Source organism: Podarcis tiliguerta (genome assembly GCF_965153285.1).
Source record: "Podarcis tiliguerta genome assembly, chromosome: 10".
NCBI lineage: Eukaryota > Metazoa > Chordata > Lepidosauria > Squamata > Lacertidae > Podarcis > Podarcis tiliguerta.
In genome coordinates, this window is record NC_139543.1 from 39,132,674 (window position 1) to 39,145,068 (window position 12,395).

A 12,395-nucleotide genomic window follows, 5' to 3' on the forward strand; every position below is an offset into this window, starting at 1 on the left:
TCTAAATGGTATGATATTTTCCCCTATTTTACTATCAAGACAACACAGTGGATCCAATTCATTTCTGTACGCCTTTGAAATAGAGAAAAGCTACTTCGGAATAGGACACACTAAAATTCTATCTTATATCAGCAGACCATTGTCCTTCAGAGTTATCATGTTACATATTTTTCAAAAGGAAAATACTAAGCAAAGGTCATGAAGATAATTCAGATTTGCAGAAAGAGGCTGGAATGCATGTTAGCGTGGTAAACATTTAAACATCTGCATATACAGAAACATCTATTGGTATTTAGTTGTTTAATGTTTTAATGGATACACTGCTTTGCTTTGCTATATTGTATTATCTTTTTTTAAGTGACAGCTTATTTTAACAGTAATATACATAAAGTATACAAACTTTTGAGCTAAGATGATCACAGACAACACATAGTGTTCCAGGGTTTGTCCCAAAAGACTTGAAGGTTTAGATTCTTTTAAAAGTTTAACATTCTCTTCCATAATTAACAAGAACTGCCACAAATTTTGTTATTCCCACTTCTCAGACGTTAGCGAGATGACACACCTACTCATAAGGTAACATATGAGTTGTTGTTTTCTTTAAAAAACTCACCACAAACATAAAATTGTAACTTTAATTATGTGCATGAAACTATAATTGATACAATGATTCATTTTGTTCAGATACGTCAAGAAGGTTAAGTGACACCTTACCTTAAACTACCTCAAAACACTTGACTACCTTAAACAAATTGAGTCACGGAGTATATATTTATCTGTCTAGCCAGCCTATTAGTCATCAGTCATGAAAAAAACATTTGTCACTATATAAAAGGATTCAGAAACATGCGTCTGAAAACATTTGCAAGCTGTCATTTGGACCCTTGAGAATCAGAAGACACTTTGCCTACCTTTGTATTATGAAAAGCTACAACTGCCTTAATTTGTTTAGCCACATAGGATTAAGGTTCTTCCTTTTTTTTTTTAAGTAACACTTTCTTGTTTCCTATGTTTCAAATTTTGAGAGCGAATTGCTTAGAAAGTACCTGCACATTTTGTCCTCTAACTTTCTTTTTAGGAGGACTAGCAAAACTGGGAGGAGCCACTTTATACAGTAGGCTACATTCTAATAAGGAAATGTCTGCAGTTTCTAGACATGCACACATTTCTCCATCTTTCAAGCAGGCAAGCAAGAGTTGTTACTATAGTTTAAGAACACACTCCATCCCAGCAAAAGCATTCAAGGGGACTGCAGAGCAGGTGTGGGGACAGGCATAGCCTGGAGGGAGGGCATGGCTTAAGGAAAGCCCAAACTGCCAGACAGAGAGACCTGGAGGATTACGTTCATTCCCAAGGCCTGAGGTTCCCACTCCTGCAGCAGGCAAGGGACCTGCTATTTCCTCAGACCACCCCCCTTCAGCTCATCTGTTACTTTCAGGTTGTCACTGCGTTTGTTCAATACAGTGGACGCTTGGGTTGCGAACGTGATCCGTGCGGGAGGCATGTTCGCAACCCGCAGTGCCGTGTCTGCGCGCGGGCGGGTCGCAATTCAGCGCTTCTGCACATGTGCAAAGCGTGATTTAGCACTTCTGCGCATGTGTGAGCGCAGAAACCCAGAAGTAACCTGTTCCGGTACTTCCAGGTTTGCCACAGTGCGCAACCCGAAAACGCGCAACCTGAAGCGTCTGTAACCTGAGGTATGACTGTATTTCATTTGCAAATATTCCAGAATAGTATATATTTAGAAATACAGCACTGTCCTTGTCTCAATACCTCTGCCTACCTTAAGAGAGGCCTTTGAAGAAGACACTTGTCACAGCAACTTAACTTTCATTTTGTGACTAAGCATGCAAGAAGCTACATGGAATGTAGAAACTAATTCAGCTCCCAGCCTAGAGATCTTATAATCTACTTCAGGGGCACAAGGCAAGAGGGGTATGCACATGGCCACACAATGAATGAATGCATGGAGGCAGTTTGGGGGACAAGTGAAGTAGCCCTGCCAACCACCACTGGCACACACACTGGCACACACCAACAAACATCTGTTTGGCATTCATCAGTAACCTGCACGTACAACTATACATGCGGAGAGTGTCATGAGCCCTGCAGCATTGTCAAGCTCAGACTTGGATTGGCAGACTCTGACACAGGAGGAGGAAGAGGAAACAGAGGAGGGTGTTGAATTGTGGAAGCCTGGGTTCAAGAAGGGGGCATTTCCCACGTGAGTAGCTTTGGAAGCAGGACAAGGGATGCTGGTTCTCCCCTCCAACCTTTCTGCAAGGCAGAGTGCCTCAGGGGAGGGCTCTGATCAGCTGAGGCAGGAAGCTGAGCACAAAACATCCGTGACTGAACAACAACCTGGACAGGAGGGTCCAGCCTTGTCACCTAGAACCAGGCACCGCCTTTATAGATTGGAGCATGTGCTTGAAATCTTGATAGGGAAACTCTGTAGAAGATGCTCTTTGCTTCTAACTGGTTCTGAACCTCTTTCTGTGCTCCAGAACTCCTGCACAGTGAGTCTTAAGCACTATGTCTATGTCTACTGTTCACAGGGCTGGCCAAAGACATTTTGTTACCTGAGGCAAAATCCCAAAATGGCGCCTCCTCTGCCAGGGAAGAAGGGAATGAGTGAAGATCTACATCAGGAACAAAGGAGGAATGATGATCTGCTTTGGGATTTGCTGCCCATCTGAGGTGGTTGCCTCACCTTGCCTAGGTTGGCCCTAGCTGCCTAGCCTGCATTGTCACTTGCCTGAATAAAAACCTCCTTCCTACTTGCAAGTAACAGCTCTGTCTTCATGTTTGGGGCAAGAGTCAGGTCAGAGAGCTCATATATGCAGGAATGGGTCCTCTTCCAGGATTGCTGGAAGACTGGATAAAAGGGCAAGTATGTGTTAATAGAGAACTAGGCAGCAGTAGCAGTGTACTAAGTAAGGATGTGGGATGTGAGGATAGTAGGATGGCTCAGAAAACAGAGCACAGTAACTATCAAATAGAGGGTGTTCCAAACACAGAGAGCAGCATGGCAGAAGGCACAGAGGTGGGAGTAGAACAGCAATATGAAAGGAAGCAGATAAGAACACAAGATGTGCCCTTCAGGATCAGGCCAAGGGCCCATACAGTCCAGCATCCTGTTCTCTGTGTGGCCAGCCAAATTCCTATGGAAAGCTTGCATGCACGAAATGTATCTGAGAAATGGCAAGCTGATGGCCTTGGTGACAGTAACTGCACCCTATACTCGCTAAGAAAAACAAAAATACAGAAGCAGTCCATCCATAATAAAACACAGACCAACTTGTACACAAAACCTGCTGTACCTCTCTTCTTTCCAAAAGCAGTACTCACTAGACGAGGATTTGTTTTTTGGGAATATGATTTCCAGTAATATGGCCCATGGACTGCAAGAAGCTCAAACCTATCTATTCTGAAGGAAATCAGTCCTGAGTGCTCACTGGAAGGACATATCCTGAAGCTGAGGCTCCAATACTTTGGCCACCTCATGAGAAGAGAAGACTCCCTGGAAAAGACCTTGATGTTGGGAAAGATGGAGGGCAGAAGGAGAAGGGGACGACAGAGGACGAGATGGTTGGACAGTGTTCTTGAAGCTACCAACATGAGTCTGACCAAACTGCGGGAGGCAGTGGAAGACAGGTGTGCCTGGCGTGCTCTGGTCCATGGGGTCACAAAGAGTCAGACACGACTAAACGACTAAACAACAACAATATGGCCAAGTCCTGTAGCTTGTGAAATAATAACAGAAAAAACAGTGTCTCTAAACATGTGCAGAATGCTTTTCCTCACCACAAAGAAAGCACACAGCCTGTTGCCAGACCATGATGGTTAAGAAGCAGGGCTTTACAGGGCAAATGCTAAGGGTCAAAACCACAGGATTAATTACAGTAGCAGAAATGCTAGCAAACATAGATAGCTGAGGAAAATTGGTATGATTCCCACAATGATTCAAATAACTCTTTATCAAGTGAAAGTCTGCTGTGGAATGCTGCAGCATGAAAATACATTTCAAGCAGTTTCAACAACCTTGGTAAAGAATTCTTCAAAACCAACTTACCGTATTTTTCGCTCTATAACACGCACCCGATCATAATACGCACGTAGTTTTTAGAGGAGGAAAATCTGTAGGCATCCAACCGGAGGCATTCCCTCCATAACACGCACAGACATTTCCCCTTACTTTTTAGGAGGAAAAAAGTGAGTGTTATGGTGCAAAAAATACGGTGTGTTTGGCAAAAGCTGTAACTCACAGGTAGGCTTGAGCCCCAGGACTACTATACTTGGAAATCAAGCACTGCTCTAGATTCAGATAGGATACTGCTACACAGGCTGGTCAAATGATACTCATGTTGAGACTGCCGTTCTTCCTTTCCAACGCTTCCTAGAATAGAACTAGGTTATTTGTATTAGGCATCACAGATTGTGCTCTTGTTCAACAGGGCACAGAGTACACAAGTTCTCAAAGATACCATTTGTTCTTCTGTAATTTTGCAAAATGATTGCATAAGGATTCATGTTTTTTAGCATATACTTTGCAAGTGTAAAAAAAAAAAGTAGCCTTGTTTGTTTTCTGCGTAAAATCCAATGTGCCAAGTCACAGAGTTTCAGCATCAGGAAGGAACTGAATCAATCTGAGGAAGACTATGAAGGACAAACTTTAATGCGTGGTTTGATTAGTCTTGTCAGCCAGAAAGGTTGTTTCTAACTTTAATTACAAAACTAGAGTCCAAACAAAATGTTTTGCACAATGATAAGTTTAGCTTATATTGTAACTTTGAAATTATCTTTCCCACATTTATTGAAGAGCAGAAAGCAAGCTGTGCATTCATACTAGTGGTTATGACAACTGGTTGTTAGAGGTTATGGGAAGGTCAGTAGGAGAGCAGATTTTCAGAAAATTAAGCCTTTGACTCTCAGCTACATTACAAACATGGGAGCAGTTTAAAAATGCCTTAATTGTTGAAGGCAAAAGCACAAAGTAATTAGAAAAAGTTAAGGGTAATAAATGCATATGAAGCAATTCCACATCAGAAGCAAAAGCCCAACGCAGTAAAAAGAAGAGGAGGGGGAAAAATAATCATTAAATTCAAACTTCTGCAGAACTAATTAGAGTGTATGGAAATGTTAGGTAAATCTGAAGCAAACAAATTATTCAGGAATATTCTGGATTCTTCTTTCTGTGAGATTGACTAGGTAAGCAACCAATAGTTGTTTAAATCTAGGATATCATAGCTCGGTGTGAAGTTCTCTTTAAACACTGTGACTAATTCTCAATAAAACACCCAAGAGAAGGGAGCACTATCCTAAATCATTTAGAATTATATAGGTGAGCTTCAATGGTCCAAATCTGAACTGCAAGAAGAAACAAACAGAGCACGTCTTGGCATGTTTGCTTCAGCCAATGTGTGGGTTGGCTTGTCAGCTGCTGTTCTAGCTCACTGCAGTCTAAAATAAATACGGAGAATAAAGTTGCATTCCAACTATTTACTCCCCAGGCTATTTAATATCTACATGAATTGAACCACTGCCTGAGTTGTCCAGGGGCCAATATGATGATACTCCAACTCTATTTTTACTTTTTAATGGAGTCAAACAAATATGTATCAGGATTATGGAATAAGTGACAAGATAGGGGTATTGTACAGGTGGGGAGAACTTATCTATGCAAGAGTTGGTTCTCTGACTATGCTGGATAGAGTCACATTTTGCTTAAAATGCCAGGGCTATAGCCCGGGATGTTCTTTAGACCTTGCCTTTGGAGTCCAAGTGGCATCCATGTCTACTTGAAGCACCTCTTATAAGCTGCAAATGATACATCAGCTGCAGTAGTTCTTGAACAGGAATGACCCTCCCATAGGAGATATCCATGCTTTGGTCACATAAAGATAACTCTAAAGTGTTTTATGTGGGCCTGCCTTTGATAACCACTCATAAACTTCAGTTGGGCCAAAAATGTAACAGCAAGACTTCTGATCGCGTTATCCCACAATGGACTCATTAACCTAGCCTGCAAAATCTACATCAACTTCTGGAGTGTTATCAAGTGCAATTCAAACTGTTGGACTTTGTCTATATAGCCCTAAATAGCTTGGGACTAGTGTATCTGAAGATTTCTTCCTCGTGTACAATCCAGCTCATATGCTTTGGATGACACCCCCCCCCCCCCCAAGATGACCTGAGAAATAACTAAAAATGTCTTCACCACTGGGCTGGCATGCCTATGGAACCCTCTTCCCTAAGTGTTTAGGTTCCAAGCAAAGAATTACCCTACCCAGACTAGCCCTACCATTAGACAGAATGAGGCAGCTGCCTCAGGCAACTGATTTTCCGTGCGAAAAGTAAGCTCAGAAAATGGTCCTATTGGTTTAATTGGGCCAAGAAAATGTAACTGGCCGTCCCACAATGCCAGGGGGACTTCTGACCTAAACTGTAGTATTGAGTAACAAATCAAAGTCTAACTCCAAGAAGTGAAACTGACAGCCTCTGGAGTGCAGAGACATGGTGCCAGCTGGCATTGCATCTGAACATTTTGCACAGAGACAGCAGCAATGACAAGTGAGCAAACTGGAACTCCTTAGTTGTCTGTGTCCCACCAGGGAAATGCCAAACTGACAGAAGGACAATTACATGTCCTTCAAAGTATATCAGAAGCACGATCCATGGTTTCTCAACAGAAATGTTAAGAAAAAGGAAGGCACACACAGGTTTCAATATATTGCTGCCTTCAATCCCAGTTGGTCACTTAGTCAAGTAACAAACATCTCACTCGCCGAGTCAAACAGCTACTAAAATGCTTTAGAGAGGTAGGACTTTAGGCCAGGGACGAGGAACCTTTCACCCTCAAGATGTTATTGGCTTGCAGGTCCCATCAGTCGCAGCCACTATGGCCAGAGATGGTTGGAGCTGTAATTAAACATCATCTGGAAGGTCACATGTTTTACTGGAGAGTCATGTGTTTTATTCAGAAATAAGTCACCCTGTTTTCAATAGGCCTTACTCCCAGGTTTATGCTGATGGCATTGCATATCCTGAGTACATGGTAAGCTGAGTTTGGTTTGATAAGAATATAATTACAATGAATATTTTGGTTTTTCACAAAATTCCCATTTACCTCCTTAATTAATTAATAATAATAATAATAATAATAATTTATACCCCACTCATCTGGCTGGGTTTCTGTAGCCACTCTGGGCGGCTTCTAGCAGGATATTGAAAACACAATAAAACATCAGTCAGATAGTTGTTTATTTCCTTGAAATCTGATGGGAGGGCATTCCACAGGGCGGGTGCCACCACTGAGAAGGCCCTCTGCCTGGTTCCCTGTAACCTCACTTCTCGCAGTGAGAGAACTGCCAGAAGGCCCTCGACGCTCAGTGTCTGGGTTGAACAATAGGGGTGGAGAAGCTCCTTCAGGTATACTGGGCCGAGGCAGTTCAAAATATAAAATAAAACCTTCAAAATATAAAATAAAACAGAAGATTTCTCTCCCAGTATCTTCAAATTTTCCACCCACTCTGCTCCTGCTTCCTCTTGTTTGAAACTTATTTGGAATAAACAATTTTGGAGAATCTGGGAGAAGAAGCAGTAAATCAGACCAGTGAGGCTGATGCATTATTCAGAATTTGACAGCAGATAATCCCATCACTGAGCTTCTGACTGCTTTAAGTAAACCAGTTTTCTGTTCTCTGTATCTGTGAAGAAAAGATTCAAAACAGAAAACCAGGATACTTAAATGATACACTAACCCAAGGTTCTTAGTCCAGACTGCTGTATGCGGTTGAAACAGTCCTTACATGGGGGGGGAACATAAATGTGCCCGATGGAGTATGTGGCTTAGGATCAATATCATTTTGTCATATTCGTTATAAAGCATAATGAAAAGCAATGGCATTACTGAAACTTCATAGGAGCCCGGAGCCCTGGAGCCCTGAATGATTCAACAAAGCGGCTTTCAGAAGAAAAATGAACCTGGCTGGCTGTTTCAGAGGGAAAACCTCCAGAGTAATATGGTGTAATTTAAAATATGTAAAAACTTCAGTGACTCCCAAGTTGCTCACACAACTATTTAAACATGATCCTCTAGGAAGAGCAGTCCCCTATTAACTCATACTCTACTTCTAGAATGTTACCGTCAGCTTTGAAAGACATATACCGGTACTTTACAAATCGCAGCAGATCTCTGCCAGAATATAAACAGAAGCATCTTAGAGCGGTATCTCTGCATTTCAATTTGATAAGAATGTCAGTATAATTTGGACCTGTTACTCCTTCAGTTCACTAACAAAGAGTAACAAATAGAAATAATAATAATAATAATAATAATAATAATAATAATGACTAACGAATTTATTATTACATACAGTGGCATAGTGGGCGTGGGGTGGGAGGGCCATGATCCCTGGCACAAATTTATGAGGGGGTGCAACCAGGCACCCCCCACAACAGGCTGCCTCATTGAGGCCAGAGCTGCAGGGAGGCAAACCACACCGGCTGGGCCTTCAAGGCTGGGGTTGCGCCTCTTCATGCCTGGCAAAGGGACACCCATATGCGCCCTGACCCTGGGCCAGCAGAGAGAGAAGGAGGGGGAGGGTGCTGCAGTTGCCCACCGAGAAGGGAGGGAGGAAGAGGAAGGCAGGAAAGCACTGCCGGAGCCAGGTGCATTGCCTAGAGTGCCTTGCTACAAGGACAGGAGGGCGACACAGCAGTGCTCCTGGCTTTGCATTTCTCTGCCTTATCTATGTTTCCAGGTAGGGGCTAGTTTGCAAGGACAGACTGCCTTGACTGGATGCTGGCCAGCGAAGGAAATGACCACGGCCCAGTCCACCAGGGGGGCACATCCCACCCCACCCCGGGCGCAGGCAACCCACGCTATGCCCGTGATTGCATAAGCTGTCATGGATCACAGCCCACTGCATCAGATGCATAAAGCAACACTTATATTTATAACAGCGGTTTCCCCACAAAATACCACCTGCGGGGGGGGGGGGAAGAGTTTTCAGGGAGGAGACTGTAAACAAGGTGATCAGAGGGAAAGCTGCTTTTAAAAAGAACATATACTGTACATTTTCATTGTTTTATAATTGTAACGGTTGTATTATATTGTTGTGACCCATTTTGGACCTTATAGTAAAAATTGGGTAAGAAATCTTAAAAATAAATAAATGGATCAGGATTTTTTTTCAATAAGGAGACAACTCAAAAGAATGGGCTGTTGTTGAAGTTATCGCCTGAACTTCATCTGGTTTTTATCTGTCTTCAGTTTGATGGACTTTATGAGTTTGAGACACCAAGAATCATCCATCAAAACACACACAAATATTTTGGGTCTCCACCACTTACCACCCTGCCCCCTGCCAGTAGTCATACTAAATTTCAATCCATAAAGTGAACAAAAAGTTCACTGTTTCCTGTACTGCCTTGCAGAGAAATAGCACTTGAGTTTAAGCACAGATTTGTACAATGATGACAGTGTGCTAACAATCAAACCCACAGCAAATGACCTTATTTATTTTAAAATGTTTAATTATGCAGAAACAATCTGAAGCACACCCTCTGTTTAGCAATGTCCCTTAATGTTTAGTAATGTCCCTTAATGTGACGAGAGGAGCAGAAAGAGAGCCTAACATTCTGTTCAGGAAGATTACTTCCTTTCCTACACAGATAAATAATCCAACTGCTTCAAGCTGTGAAGTTTGTTTCTTTTAAAGCACTAAACATCTCATCCTTGAAGAGGAGAAGCAGACTTCTCATCTCCAGAGCCAAAACCAGGAAGGCCAAATTATAATGTAAATAATCAAGACTCACTTGCTTTGTTTTTTACTAGACTGATATAACTTTACTTACTCATAGCTGACTGGCTAAAATGTGTGCAAAGTAGACAATTCTTTGAACTACTGTAGCCATTTAGGAAGCAAACTTGGTACAGAACAGTCATCTAGGTTTATCAACACTGCATACAACACTTATCCAATCTCCCAACTAAGAACAGATGCCCATGTGACATTTTAATATTAAGATATCATTTTGGGGTAAGAAAAAGCATGTGCAATGCATGCAATCATATGCAAAAAGCCTGGCCATTTTATATACACATACATTCAAAAGTCATAGTGGATAACCACTCCCCACCATGTAGTTACTCAAGTGTTCATGGTGCGTTCCAGCACCTCTTTTTCTAGAAAAAATGGCACTGGAAATACTACTATATTTGTCCAATTGTTCCTATATAGGGGTATGGGATATTTCTGGTCGCGGACATGTTGTGCTCCTTCTGGAGTAGTTCATCCACATTTGGTCCCCTCCATGCACTCAGCTCTTACTTCAGGCTCCTAGAAGCTGACAGCACTCACAACCTGGGAAATTGATTTGACTGGCTGGCTAAACCAGGTGAGGGTAGCCAATGCGTCTTAAATCCTTGGTAAGTCAGGTGAGTCTTCTGCATGCGAAGATAGGCTCTGGCATATTGAGCAGACGAGGCCAACAGTGGGTTCAATGGTCAAGAAGATGGTTTCTGTGTGTGCTGTTGAGGGAAATGAGGGGGAGATGGGGCTTGTTGACCTGGGAAGGTAGTCCATATAAGAGAAGGAAAACACTGGTCCTAAACCTCCACAATGCTCTTTCACGAGAAAGGCTTTGGGAATAAACCCGGAGGAACAATCCATACTCATTGCCTTGTGGGACGTCATGGAAAGAAGATATGGTTAAATAGTAAACAAGGGGTTCTCAAGCTTATTTCTCTGGGCCACACTTTCAGAATATAAATTTGCTCACACCACGCCAATTTTTCAATTGCTAAGAAATACACTGGAAAACAAAAAAACTCCTGGCAGTGTTTGATTTACTACACAGAATACAACTACTTTAGCCTATGATCACAGGACATCCAGAAAGTATTAAAAAATGCACCTATGAAAGAGTATGAATCATTCCCAAAATATAATTATAAACGAGTCTCTTACATATGTATCTTAAGCATGTACACAAACTCAATGAGAGGCCTGAGCTTGCTTTTGCCGGGTAATCTCATTTATATTTGAGACAAGCAAACTCTAATCTCCTCATCAACATAAAGAAGCCTTTCTCTTTTCTGACCTTTTATATTTGTCAGAGTTGAAAACCCCTCTTCACAACAATATGTGAAGAACTGCATAATCTCCCCACCACACTTGACATCCTCTCCTGTCATACCAGTGTGGCAGTCGACACCCTTTCAGAACCCTACACAAATCCAGAGCGGAGTCCTGATGGCGGGTGGAGTCTTGTACGCAACCTTCCGGCAGCTCCTGCAGCCAAGCTGGTGCCAAATGTATTGCTTTCCTTTCTTTGGACCACATCAGCAAGGCTGAGAGGGGAGCTGTTTTGTCTGGGCAGCCCAGGACCTCCACACGCACTGCCCTGGCTTGTGCCCCAGAGACTTCACTTTGGTGCTGTTAACACAGCAAAAACAACACGGGAGGCAGCAGTTATGATTTAGAAGCTCAGCCTGATTGTTGTGAGATAGAAGTGCTATGGGTTGCCTTAATCGGTAGGAGTAATCATCATGTCTCACTGGTCAGCTACCACCCGCCTTAAGCTGGGCAGCTCCTGGTCCATAAAGCACTGACCCAGCACTGTCAGCCTGCTTCAATGGAAGCTTTGAGGTTAGAGTATCATTCAACAAGCCAACCAGGTGCTCTCCTGCATCGATCTGTACAGCCACAGCAGGCGCTGTAACTCTCCAATGGTTTTATTTCACCCCCGAATGTACACTTTCCCATTGTCTTCTAAGACAAACAGATGCCAATGAATAGTTCCTATACACGGCCAAACCAACAGGAAAACTTTATTTCAGTGGTCATATCTGGCAGTTCCTGGCATCAGTTGCAGGTGGGTGCAGTCAGTGGGGTAAAGATGTTGACAACAGTCCTGTTTAAAGGGCCCTGGACCCTGGACCCAACCAATGGAACACAAATGTCACAAAGAGAGGAAAATCACATGGGGCTAGAGGATGAAGCAGGCAAGGTGGCAATGACAAGGAGGTGGAGCTGCGAAAGTGGCAGACAGAAACCTTTCCACACACTGTGTATTGAGAACTTGGCAGGAATGACTTAGCCCCTCTGCCTAGACAGAATTCAGGAAAAGAGGCATGGGGCACTCTTAAAGTGCCTGGGGAGATGGCAGACGTATGCCAAACCCCACCCCTGCTTTAGACACTCCAATAATAAACACCTGACTTGCTTTTCACTCTTTAGATTTTTGCATGTGGTCTTCTCATTTATTTAACTTTATTCAAGCTCCATCTTCGCAATTTTGGCCTTGTACAAATGTCAGCACGTTTTACCACTTAAACTGAAAGCAACATAGACTTGGTTTAAAATGAAGGTATTGTGAAGATCTTTCTT

The 12,395-nt window shown here is 42.7% G+C and overlaps 1 protein-coding gene and 1 long non-coding RNA gene across 4 annotated transcripts in view; both read right to left on the reverse strand.

Annotated features, from left to right (window-relative positions):
* TMCC3 (transmembrane and coiled-coil domain family 3) overlaps positions 1 to 12,395 on the reverse strand; it is a 94,508-nt gene that overhangs the window by 29,978 nt on the left and 52,135 nt on the right. The window lies entirely within an intron of this gene.
* On the reverse strand, positions 1,460 to 6,495 carry LOC310658772. Its single transcript, XR_014502492.1, has 2 exons — positions 4,238 to 6,495; positions 1,460 to 4,085 (listed from the first exon to the last, which is right to left on the reverse strand). It is a non-coding gene; the product is annotated as an uncharacterized lncRNA (long non-coding RNA).